Genomic DNA, 12,735 nt, shown 5'->3' with positions numbered 1-12,735 from the left:
GTGTGCCGATCCCAGTGTACTGGAGACGGTGTGTGTGCCGATCCCAGTGTACTGGAGACGGTGTGTGTGTCGATCCCAGTGTTCTGGAGACGGTGTGTGCAGATTCCGGTGTACTGGAGACGTTGTGTGTTGATCTCTGTGTTCTGGAGACGGTGTGTGCAGATTCCGGTGTTCTGGATTCAGTGTGTGTAAAAAGCTACTCCCCTGATTGGATGGCTCACCTTTCAATTTTGTAACCATAATTCTAACACTACTTCTGCAGAAGGACTATTACGTTAGCAGGGAAGTCTTTCCAGGCTGTTACACTTTCCCCCTCCCCCACCAAAATCTGTCACGTCCTCATGACGTTAAGATGATTTATCACCCCTTCATACAAAGCACAAAGTCAACACCATCAACCAACATCAACCAGCACGTGTTATCCGATTTCACCAAGGTCAGGATATACGTTAACAGGTTGTTGTCTGGCCTCACCTCAAACTTGGCACCATATAGATAGCCAACTTAACCACCAGAGCCTAATTCAATGCCAGGAACTCCAACTTGTGTGTGGGGTAGTTTTGCTCAGAGGGTGACAGACTCCGGCTGAGAAATGTGACAGGTCTCAACCCTGTGCCCCAATCCTAATTTGAAACGTCCCTAAGCCCGCTCTGCTGGCATCTGTATGCAGTACATTCGGAAATTGGTGGTCTGCAAAAGTCAGCACAGGCGCTTTTGTCAGCAGCTCCTTCAGCAACTGAAAGGCCTCTTCACATTTCATATCCTACCCCAGTGCAAGTCTCCAAAGGACTAAGATAGTCTTTACCCTCCTCTCCTTTGTCCTCCTCCCTTTCTTCCTCAAGAGAGGGTAACTGCACACAAGATGATTTAAAGGGTGACTCACTTTAGAGTCATTCTCATGAACCTCCGATAGTACCCACAGGACCCAAGGAACGAGCACCAAGCGCTCACAGTCTGGGGCCTCGGCCATGTAGTCACCGCTTCTATCTTATACAGATCCTAGTTACTCCATCCCATGTGACCATGTGCCCAACATAGTTGACAGACGACTTGCAGAACTGGCATTTGTCCAGGGAAAGTTTTAGCCCTTCTGCTTTCAGGTGGTCCAGCTCCTTCAGTAGCCTCGCTTCATGTTCCTCCAAGGTGTACCCAAACACTATGGGATTATCCAGGTACACCAATACCTCAAAGAAGTTCATATCCCCCACCGGTTTCTGCTTGACATGCTGGAAAGTTGCCAGGGTCCCCAATATGCCGGTCCCCCACCGGGTTGAATCCTACGACTGGTTCTCTCCAGTGTCTTCGCTCTTTATCTCCTGCTGAACAAAGGACCCAACTCACACCTGTGTCAGGCACACAACTCAAAAACCTGCTCCCCTGATTGGATGGCTCACATTACAAAGCCCCCGTTATCTCTAACCATAACCCAAACACTGCTTCTACAGAAAGACCATTACATTAGCAGTGAAACCTTTCCCAGGATGTTATGCTTGTAAAGATCAGGGATGCTTGATTTAAAGCTGCAGACGTAGAATTCAGAAAAGTGTGGCTTTCCCAGTTCAGCCATGGCTTCCGGTCTGGAAACACCAGGATTGTCCTCTTTGATATACAGTTCTCAGCACACTTGCTGGTAAACTGCTGTCTAGTCTGAGATCTCAGTATCTGACCATGGGTCAATTTACTGACTCAAAGCAGTCACATCGAATCTCATCTGTTTTCTCACACTAGCATTGTACAGTTTTCTATTTCTGGAATCTGTCTTTTCAGCTAATGTTTGTATGCAGGGAGTAGGAGCACAATCTTGTGGATTGATTTACCAAACTGCAGATGAAGGATGGCTCAGTCAGCATCTTTGATGCTTGGAGAACAAGGATGAAGGAGTTTGGGCCCTTGATAGGACAAGAGAAATGCTAGTATTATTGTGGTAACAAGTTGGTCTTGTTGAAGTCAGTGACAGTGAGGAAAGGGGCCTCTGGGTATCTCGTTGACCACAGAGTGAAGTCTTTGAGTCTGTCTGAATTGGGAAGTAGACTGCTGTGACAGGTAGTATGGATGACAGCTCATTCTTAGATATTCCAAGAACCATATCGTCCGAACACCACATGGAGTTAATTAAGAGGCAGACCCTCTGCTTCTAACTTTGCCTAAGGATATTATAAAGTCCTTATAATATTGAGAATGGAGAAGCTCTAAGGTTGAATGGCACAGTTAGGAGAAGTGGATGTAAGCCACATTACAGTGAGGCTTAGCACAGAACAGTCCCTCAGTTCTCTTTGGTCGGTCATTCTCTCTTTAGTTAATCAACTTTGTTCTCCATGGCCTGAACGTTAGCTAGCAGTACGCTGGACAGGAGGACTTGAACCTGCATTGTCTTGGCTTCACGTGAAGCCTAGCCCTCTTGTTACTCATCTGATGAACTGCTGGCTCTAAGGGTTGGGTCTTCTGTCATGTAAGACCTTGGCTTCTACTACCTTTGTGGGTTGAGTTGGGCCTCTAGCTTCATGTCCAATCAGGCCTTGGATATTGGGCCTCATGTTGAGTCAGATTTCAGGCCTCGGGCCCAACTGTCTTTGATGAACAGGGCTTGGGCGTCAGGAACAAGTACTTGAGCTGGTTGGGTCCTTACTCCAGTAGATGCTTGGGTCTCTTCTTCTGGGAGATACTGATTGGATAGAGGGTGTGTTCCTGAAGAGGAAGTTGGACAAATTGGATTATTTCTTTGGAGTAGTGGAGGCTGAGGCAAGAGCGGATAGAGTTGATATCTATCACCCAGGCTCAAATGCCTACTGCTAAAGGGCGATGAGAGGGAGAATGTTTAAAGATGTTTGCACATTGACAGTGATGGGTGTTTGTAAGGAGATGAGAGGGAGAGTGTTTAAAGATATTTGCACATTGACAGTGATGGGTGTCTCTAGGGGGAGGAGAGGGAGAGTTTTTAAAGATGTTGACACATTTACAGTGATGGGTGTCAGTTGCCTATGGTGCAGGTGGAGGCAAATACAATGGAGGCATTTAAGAGGCTCTTAGGCACGTGAATACGCAGAGAATGGAGGGGTATGAACCATGTTCAGGGAGAAGGGTTTAGATGTCATTACCTGAGGTAGTTTGATATAATACCACATCAGGGAGGGGGAGGTGAGCTATTCTTGTGACTTAGACACTAGAAGACACTAGAATACTGCAGCACAGTACAGGCCCTTCAGCCCTCGATGTTGTGCCGACCCATATATTCCTTTAAAAAAAAGTACTATATCCACACTACCCTGTAACCCTCTATTTTTCTTTCATCCATGTGCCTGTCCAAGAGGCTCTTAAATACCCCTAATCTTTTAGCCTCCAGCACCATCCCTGACAAATCTTCTCCTTTAAACAATCCCCCTGTCATTTTCCTACAGACATCCATAAATGTGATTTTTTTCACATGAATCCTTGTGGTACATTGATGCAGTACATTAAATTTATGGATCAGTGGTGAGTTAGTAAATTGGATCGCAAGTTGGCCTGGTTATAGAAGACAGCACAGTGGTAGAGAGTTACTTTTCTGGTTGGAGATTTGTGACATGTGATGTTCCACGAGGATCAGTGCTGGGACTTCTGTGGTTTGGAATAAATATCAAATGATATGGATGAAAATGGAGATTGTTTGATTATCAAGTTTTCCGGTGACAGGAAAGCTGGTAGAGTTGTGGATGGTGAGGAAGGTTGTCAAAGAATCCTGCAAGCTATAGATCTATTGGAATGAGTGTGGGTGAATGGCAAACAGCATTTAATCCAAGAATTTTGAGATGCAAAGGGATTTGGGAGTCTTTGTGCAGAACGCCCTAAAGGTTAATTTGCAGGTCGATTCAGTGGTGAGGAAGGCATATGAAATGTCAACATTCATTTCAAGAGTTGTACAATACAAGAGCAGGGATGTGATGATGAGACACCAGTGAGGCCTCACCTTGAGTATTGTGAACAGTTTTGGGCTCCTGATCGAAGAAAAGATGTGCTGGCATTGGAGAGGGTTCTGAGGAACTTATGAGGATGATTCTGGGAATGAAAGGGTTATCATACAAGGAATGTTTGATAGCTCTGGGTCTGTACTCGCTGGTATTTAGCAGGATGAGGGGGATCTCATTGAAACCTTTGGAATGTTGAAAGGCCTAGACAGAGTAGATATGGAAAGGATGTTTCCCATGGTGGGGGAAGTCCAGGACAAGAGGGCACAGCCTCGGGATAGAGGGGCATCCATTTAAAACAGAGATGTGGAGTATTTTTTGTAGCCAGAGGGTGGTGAATTTGTGACTACAGGCAGCTGTGGAGACTAGGACTTTGGGTGTATTTAAGGCAGAGATTGATTGGCTCTTGATGGACATGGCATCAAAGGTTAAGGGGTAAAGGCCAGGGAGTGAGATTGAGGAAGGGGAGAAAGGATCAGCCATGATGGAATGGTGGAACAGACTCGATAGGCAAAATGGCCTAATTCTTCTCCTATATATTATGGTTTAAATCCAATAAAGTAAGTGTGGTGCAAGTCTACAGCTTCCTGGGAGGGTTAACACAAATGGATAGGTGGTAAAGTGTACTGTTGGGGGTACAGCCTACCTGGGGGAAGCAACATTGGCTGTGCCTCTGTCACAGAGTCCGGCCCTGTGGCTCAGAAGTGTAGGGAAGGGAAGAGGAAGTCACTAGTGATAGGGGACTCTATAGTTAGGGGGTAAGACAGGTGATTCTGCGGACGCAGGAAAGGAACTCGGATGGTAGTTTGCCTCCCAGGTGCCAGGGTCCAGGATGTTTCAGATCATGTCCAAGATATCCTACAGCGGTTGGGAGAATAGCCACAGGTTGTGGTATATATTGGTACCAACGACATAGGTAGGAAAAGGGAAGAGGTCCTGAAAACAGACTACAGGGAGTTAGGAAGGAAGTTGAGAATCAGGACTGCAAAGGTAGTAACCTCAGGATTACTGCCTGTGCCATGCGACAGTGAGAATAGGAACAGAATGAAGCGGAGGATAAATGCGTGGCTGAGAGATTGGAGCAGGGGGCAAGGGATTCAGATTTCTGGATCATTGGGACCTCCCTGGGGCAGTTGTGACTTGTACAAAATGGACGGGTTGCACTTGAATCCCAGGGGAACCAATGTCCTAGTAGGGAGGTTTGCTAAGGCTACTGGGGAGAGTTTTAACTAGAATTGTTGAGGGGTGGGAACTGAACTGAAGAGATTGGGGAAGAGGAGGTTGGCTCACAAATAGAGAAAGCTTGTAGACTGTGCAAGAGGGAGGATAGGCAGATGATAGAGAAGGGACTCACTCAGTCCGAAGGTTTGAGATGTGTCTATTTTAACGCAAGGAGTGTTGTGAACAAAGCGGATGGGCTTAGAGCGTGGATCAGTACTTGGAGATGTGATGTGGTGGCCAGTACAGAGACTGGATGGCTCAGGAACGGGAAGGGTTACTTCAAGTGTCGGGTGTTAGATGTTTCAGAAAGGACAGCGAGGGAGGCAAAAGAGGTGGGGGCGTGGCACTGTTGATCAGAGATAGTGTCACAGCTGCAGAAAAGGTGCAGGAGGGATTGTCTATGGAGTCTCTATGGGTGGAGGTTAGAAACAGGAAGAGGTCAATAACTTTACAGGGTGTTTTTTATAGGCCGCCCAATAGTAGCAGGGATATCAGGGAGCAGATAGGGAAACAGATCTTGGAAAGGTGTAATAATAACAGAGTTGTCATGATAGAGATTTTAATTTCCCAATTATTGATTGGCATCTCCCTAGAGCAAGGGGTTTAGATGGGGTGGAATCTGTTAGATGTGTGTTCAGGAAGGTTTCTTGACAGAATATGTAGATAAGACTACAAGAGGAGAAGCTGTACTTGATTTGGTATTGGGAAATGAACCTGGTCAGGAGTCAGATCACTCAGTGGGAGAGCACTTTGGAGATAATGACCATAATTCTGTCCCCTTTACAATAACATTGGAGAGAGATAGGAACAGACAAGTTAGAAAAGCGTTTAATTGGAATAAGGGGAATTATGAGGCTATTAGGCAGGAAATTGGAGGCTTAAATTGGAAACAGATGTTCTCAGGGAAAAGTATGGAAAAAATGTGGCAAATATTCAGGGGATATTTGTGTGGAGTTCTGTGTAGGTACATTCCAATAAGACAGGGGTGTTATGGTAGGGTACAGGAATCGTGGTGTACAAAGGCTGTAATAAATCTAGTCAAGAAGAAAAGAAAAGCTTACAAAAGGTTCAGAGAGCTTGGTAATATTAGAGATCTAGAAGATTATAGGCTAGCAGGAAGGAGCTTAAGAAGGAAATTTGGAGAGCCAGAAGGGGCCATGAGAAGGCCTTGGTGGGCAGGATTAAAGAAAACCCCAAGGTATTCTACAAGTATGTGAAGAGCAAGAGGATAAGACATGAAAGAATAGGACTTATCAAGTGTGACAGTGGGAAAGTGTGTATGGAACTGGAGGAAATAGCAGAGGTACTTACTGAATACTTTACTTCAGTATTCACTATGGAAAAGGATCTTGGTGATTCTAGTAATGACTTGCAGCAGACTGAAAAGCTTGAGCATTTAGATATTAAGAAAGAGGTTGTGCTGGAGCTTTTGGAAAGAATCAAGTTGGATAAGTCACCAGGACCGGATGAGATGTACCCCAGGCTACTGTAGGAGGCGAGGGAGAAGATTGCTGACCCTCTGGTGATGATCTTTGCATCAGCAATGGGGACGGGGGAGATTCTGAAGGATTGGAGGGTTGTGGATGTTGTTCATTTATTCAAGAAAGGGAGTAGAGATAGCCCAGAAAATTATAGACCGGTGAGTCTTACCTCAGTGGTTGGTAAGTTGATGGAGAAGATCCTGAGAGGCAGGATTTATGGACAAAAGGGACACATACGTTTGAATGCTGTTCATAGACTTCAGCATTCAACACAATTATTCCTCAGAAACTGATTGAAATGCTGAGCTGACTGGGCCTGAACACCTCCTTCTGTAACTGGATTCTAGACTTCCTGTCTAGGAGACCTCAGTCAGTCCAGATCGGGAGCAGCATCTCCAACACCATCACACTGAGCACGGGGGCCCCCCAGGGCTGTGTGCTCAGTCCACTGCTGTTCACTCTGCTGACCCACGACTGTGCTGCAACACACAGCTCGAACCACATCATCAAGTTTGCCGATGACACGACCGTGGTTGGTCTTGTTAGCAAGAACGACGAGTCAGCTTACAGAAAGGGGGTGCAGCGGCTGAACATCGACGGCTCCTCAGTAGAGATCATTAAGAGCACCAAATTTCTTTGTGTTCACCTGGCAGAGAATCTCACCTGGTCTCTCAACATCAGCTCCATAGCAAAGAAAGCCCAGCAGCGTCTCTACTTTCTGCAAAGGCTGAGGAAAGTCCATCTCTCACCGACCCCCCCCCACCCCCCCATCCTTACCACATTTTACAGAGGTTGTACTGAGAGCATCCTGAGCAACTGCATCACTGCCTGGTTTGGAAATTGCACCATCTCAGATCGCAAGACCCTGCAGCAGATAGTGAAGTCAGTTGAGAAGATCATCAGGGTCTCTCTTCCCGTCATTACAGACATTTACACCACACGCTGCATCTGCAAAGCAAATAGCATTATGAAGGACCCCACGCACCCCTCATACAAACTCTTCTCCCTCCTGCCGTCTGGGAAAAGGCACTGAAGCATTCGAGCTCTCACAACCAGACTTTGGTAACAGTTTCTTCCCCTAAACCATCAGACTGCTCAATACCCAGAGTCTGGACTGACACCAAATTACTGCCCTCTACTGTGTCTATTGTCTTCTTTATTATTTATTGTAATGCCTGCTCTGTTCTTGTGTACTTTATGTAGTCCCAGGTAGGTCTGTAGTCTAATTTAGTTTTTTATGTTTTTTTACGTAGTTCAGTGTAGTTTTTGTATTGTTTCAAGTAGCACCAGGGTCCTGAAAAACGCTGTCTCATTTTTAATGTGTACTGTACCAGCAGTTATGGTCGAAATGACAATAAAAAGTGACTTGATGACTTGATTTATGAACATTTGGAGAGGTATAATATGATTAGGAATAGTCAGCATGGCTTTGTCAAGGGCAGGTCGTGCCTTACGAGCCTGATTGAATTTTTTGAGGATGTAACTAAGCACATTGATGAAGGTAGAGCAGTAGATGTAGTGTATATGGATTTCAGTAAGGCATTTGATAAGATACCCCATGCAACGCTTATTGAGAAAGTAAGGAGGCATGGGATCCAAGGGGACAATGCTTTGTGGATCCAGGCTTGCCCACAGAAGGCAAAGAGTGGTTGTAGACAGGTCATATTCTGCACGGAAGTCGGTCACCAGTGGGGTGCCTCAGGGATCTGTTCTGGGACCCCTACTCTTTGTGATTTTTATAAATGACCTGGATGAGGAAGTGGAGGGGTGGGTTCGTAAGTTTGCTAATGACACAAAGGTTGGAGTTGTTGTGGATAGTATGGAGTCTGTTAGAGGTTACAGCGGGACATTGACAGGATGTACAACTGGGCTGAGAAGTGGCAGATGGATTTCAAACCAGGTAAGTGTGAGGTGGTTCAATTTGGTAGGTCAAATATGATGGCAGAATGTAGTATTAATGGTAAAACTCTTGTCAGTGTGGAGGATCAGAGGGATCTTGGGGTCCGAGTCCATAGGACACTCAAAGCAACTGCGCAGGTTGACTCTGTGGTTAAGAAGGTGTCTGGTATTTTGGTCTTCATCAATCGTGGAACTGAATTTAGGAGCCGAGAGGTAATGTTGCAGCTATATAGGACCCTGGTCAGACCCCACTTGGAGTACTGTGCTCAGTTCTGGTCACCTCACTACAGGAAGGATGTGGAAGCCATAGAAAGGATGCAGAGGATATTTACAAGGATGTTGCCTGGTTTGGGGAGCATGCCTTATGAGAATAGTTGAGTGAACTCGGCCTTTTCTCTTTGGAGCAATGGAGGATGAGAGGTGACCTGATAGAGGTGTACAAGATGATGAGAGACATTGATTGTGTGGATTGTCAGAGGCTTTTTCTCAGGGCTGAAATTGTTGTGACAAGAGAACACAGTTTTAAGGTGTTGGTGAGTAGGTACAGAGCAGATGTCAGGGGTAGGTTTTTTACTCAGAGAGTGGTGAGTGTGTGGAATGGGCTGCCGGCAACGGTGGTGGAGGCAGATACGATAGGGTCTTTTAAGAGACTTTTAGATAGGTACATAGAGCTTAGTAAAATAGAGGCTATAGGTAAGCCTAGTAATTTCTAAGGTAGGGACATTTTTGACACAACTTTGTGGGCTGAAGGGCCTGTATTGTGCTGTATGTTTTCCATGTTTCTATGTTTATTGTGCTGGGATTTCTGTTATCTGTGATATTACCAGTGATTTGGATATAAGTGTAGACAGATAGATTAGCAATTTTGCAGATGGTAGTAGTGTTGGTGGAGTCGAGGACAATGTAAAAGAATACAACAGGATAATGGGCAAATAAGTGCCAAATGTAATTTAATGAGAACAAATGTGAGATATTGCACTTTGGGACTCAAGTGAAGGAGCAAGTATATAGACAATGGTAGGCTCTGTAGATATAGAGGGATCTTGGGGTCCAGGTCCACAGTTCATTGAAAGTGGCTATACAAGTGGACGGGATGGTAAAGAAGGCAATTAGAATGGTTGCTTTCATTGGCAGGCGTATTGAGTATAAAAGTCTTACTCCAGCTGTATTAAACTTTGGTCAGACCACACATGGAGTATTGTGTGCTGTTTTATGTTTTGGAATTGTGGAAAAAGCAGCAGAGGAAGTTTACTGGGATGTTGCCTGGTTTCGAGGGTATGAGCTAAAAGGACAGGTTTGACAAACTCGCGTTGTTCTCCCCAGACCATCTGAGGCTGAGGGGAGACCTTAAAGATATTTTTAGAATCAGAATCAGGTTTTTTATTGCTGAGATATGTCATGAAATTTGTTGTTTTAAGGTAGCAGTACAGTACAATACATAAAAATGACTATAAAAAGTCATTGATCGGGTCTCCCATAGATGTTGTGACTCAGTTGAGCCAGTAAGCAAGCCAGGGCAGTATGACATGGGGAGGAAGCTGTCGCTCTTGTATCGGGCTTCCCTCCCCTCCCCCCACCCGCCGCAGCTGATGACTGCAAAGGAATGTATTGCTGTGTCGCAGGAGTTGCCAGTCAGCTTTGAACTCAACATAAGACCCAACATGCCTTAGGGCAGGGGTCAGCAACCTTTACCACTGAAAGAGCCACTTGGACCCGTTTCCCACAGAAAAGAAAACACTGGGAGCCGCAAAACCCGTTTGACATTTAAAATGAAATAACATTGCATACAACGTTTTGTTTTGCCTTTATGCTATGTATGAACAAACTATAATGTGTTGCATTTATGAAATTGATGAACTCCTGCAGAGAAAACGAAATTACATTTCTGCATGCAACAAAAACATTTTGACCTCCGAAAAAAAGACGTTGGGTTGAAGGTTACTTTTAAGTAAAATACTCAACGTCTATTTGAGTCCTTCTTGTATTTATGAAAAACGCCAAACTTAAATTTGCCGCCAGCAGCAAACCGAAAATAACGTCAGCCAGCTGTCAACCTGAAAAATAAAAGGACTATTTCACTGAACAATGAAAACATATGAATATACGTAAAATAATAGGCAATTAAAATATTTATCATCCTTGTTCAGGTTGACTCACACCTGACAATGCAGTCGTATTCAGTAGGGATGGATCGATGCTTAGGGGAGAGACCAGGAAGGATAATGTGTTTTTTTCCTCTCTGAACTCACAGAAGCGTTTCCCAAACGATGTTTGCATTGCGATGATTGCAGAATGTAAATACTCTGAATTTATCATGTCGTGACCTTTTTTGAACTCTCTCAAATTGGGGAAGTGAGACAATGTGCCTTTCTGTAAATCTCTGGCAAGCAACGTCAACTTGCGCTCGAATGCCAAAACATCCTCCAACATGTGCAGGGCTGTACGTCCTTACCCCGTTGAAGAGCTGTGTTCAGCGTGTTCAGGTGCGCTGTCATGTCTACCATGAAGTGTAGCTTTTCCAGCCACTCTGGCTGTTCCAGCTCAGGAAAGGTGAGCCCTTTGCTGCCCAGGAAAGTTTTCACTTCTTCCAGACACGCGACAAAGCGTTTCAGCACCTCCCCTCTGGACAGCCAGTGATAAAAACACGTTGTAGCGGTGTGCTACACGCAGTCAGTAAACTGCAGTCAAAGATAGCTTTATTCGAACTAAACAGCCTTGCTTTTAAGCCTCCCTTAACCCGCCCCCCATGGGCGCGGATGCTGCAAAAGACACGTACTCACAAACCCCCGTAGGCTATCTCCCTTAGCCTGAACGCTGGCTAATTGTGAGCCGGTTCGGATGTGTCAGGAAATGGGTCGCCACAACGTCTTATTTAGATTGTACAAGATCACCATAATCTTCAAATTTAGATTTACATTTCAAAAACTAACAAACTAACATAAAATACATTTTAATTAAATACTGACCATGTAGCGGTGTGCTACACGCAGCGCTAAAATTACGACACGGAGTCGGTAACTGCAGTCGAAGGAAAAAACTTTATTCGAAATCTTCAGCCTCACTTTTAAGCCTCCCTCAACCTGCCCCCCATGGCGCAGAGGCTCCAAAGCTCTGTGCTCGCAAACCCCCGTAGGCTATCTAATTGTGAGTCGGTTCGGATGTGCCAGGAAAAGGGTCGCTACAACCAATTATTTCCCAAAGCAACAGGGAGCCGCAGCACAGACGTAAAAGAGCCACATGCGGCTCTGGAGCCGCGGGTTGCCGACCCCCGCCTTAGGGACTCCAGCTTCAGATGTTTCCTTGCATGGATATAGCCACAAGTCAGTGGAGGTTTTGAGATCTGAGTTTTCCTTCTAGATGAGCTGCCAATCGCAGATGATGAGCCTATCTGCCGAAGCGATTGATTTTAAGGCACCAGTAACGTGCCTTTGCCCCTTTACCTGTCAGTGGAAAAGGAGTATATGCAAGCAGATGTAAGCAGTTTAGTGCTGTATCATAGTTGGCACTTCTGGTTTAAGGTGGCGGTCCTTAGGGCGAGTGATAGCCTACTGGCAGTTCTCAATGCAAGAAATGCAACAAAAGACTTTATCAATAACACTTCTTCTGTAAAAAAATTATGGGGAACCATCACCATAAACAATGAGGAGGCAAGCGAAGTTGAGGGTGTAGATGTAAGTATAAGTCGAGATCAAGGCATGTTCAAGACAAAGTCAGAGCAAGGTCAAGTGGTATCCAAGATGAAGTCGAGGTGAATGGAGCAGAGAAAAATCAGAGCGCAGGAGATTCGGGGCTTGTCCGCTTAAACCAAGAGTCAGGTTGGATAGATCTAAGTGTTAGGCCGATCAGCCAAAACATGGTAGTGGGGTGCAGGCCCAGAGCACATTGATGCAGCAGGGCCTGGGTCTTAGAGCAATGCTTGGACTAATTAACTGCCGGGCTGAATGGATTGAATATCAGGACTAGAGGCAAAAGTTGGCCAGTTGGCCAGTTCTGCTTGCTGCTCTGCGGTGTTTACTCAGCTCTGGGATACACTGAGACTGAGGCTGTGGGCCTACTCCAACCGCTCCTGGCTTCATGCCTGTGGGCTCCACAGCATTTACTCCGCTATGTGTTGAACTGAGGCTGAAGCTGTGGGTCTGCTTCGACTGCTCTGGGCTTCATGTTTGAGGACTCACTTTCATTCTGAATGCTAT

General features: G+C 45.5%; 1 protein-coding gene across 4 annotated transcripts in view; it reads left to right on the top strand.

Moving 5' to 3' along the window:
• The window catches only part of LOC132394244 (tetratricopeptide repeat protein 39B), a 411,030-nt gene that overhangs the window by 153,359 nt on the left and 244,936 nt on the right, over nucleotides 1–12,735 (top strand). The gene's annotated exons all lie outside the window — the stretch shown is intronic.

Source organism: Hypanus sabinus, chromosome 5 (assembly GCF_030144855.1).
Source record: "Hypanus sabinus isolate sHypSab1 chromosome 5, sHypSab1.hap1, whole genome shotgun sequence".
In the NCBI taxonomy this organism is placed as follows: Eukaryota; Metazoa; Chordata; class Chondrichthyes; order Myliobatiformes; family Dasyatidae; genus Hypanus; species Hypanus sabinus.
The sequence above is the reverse complement of the archived record's forward strand: the minus strand, read 5'-3'. Positions and strand labels throughout refer to the sequence as shown.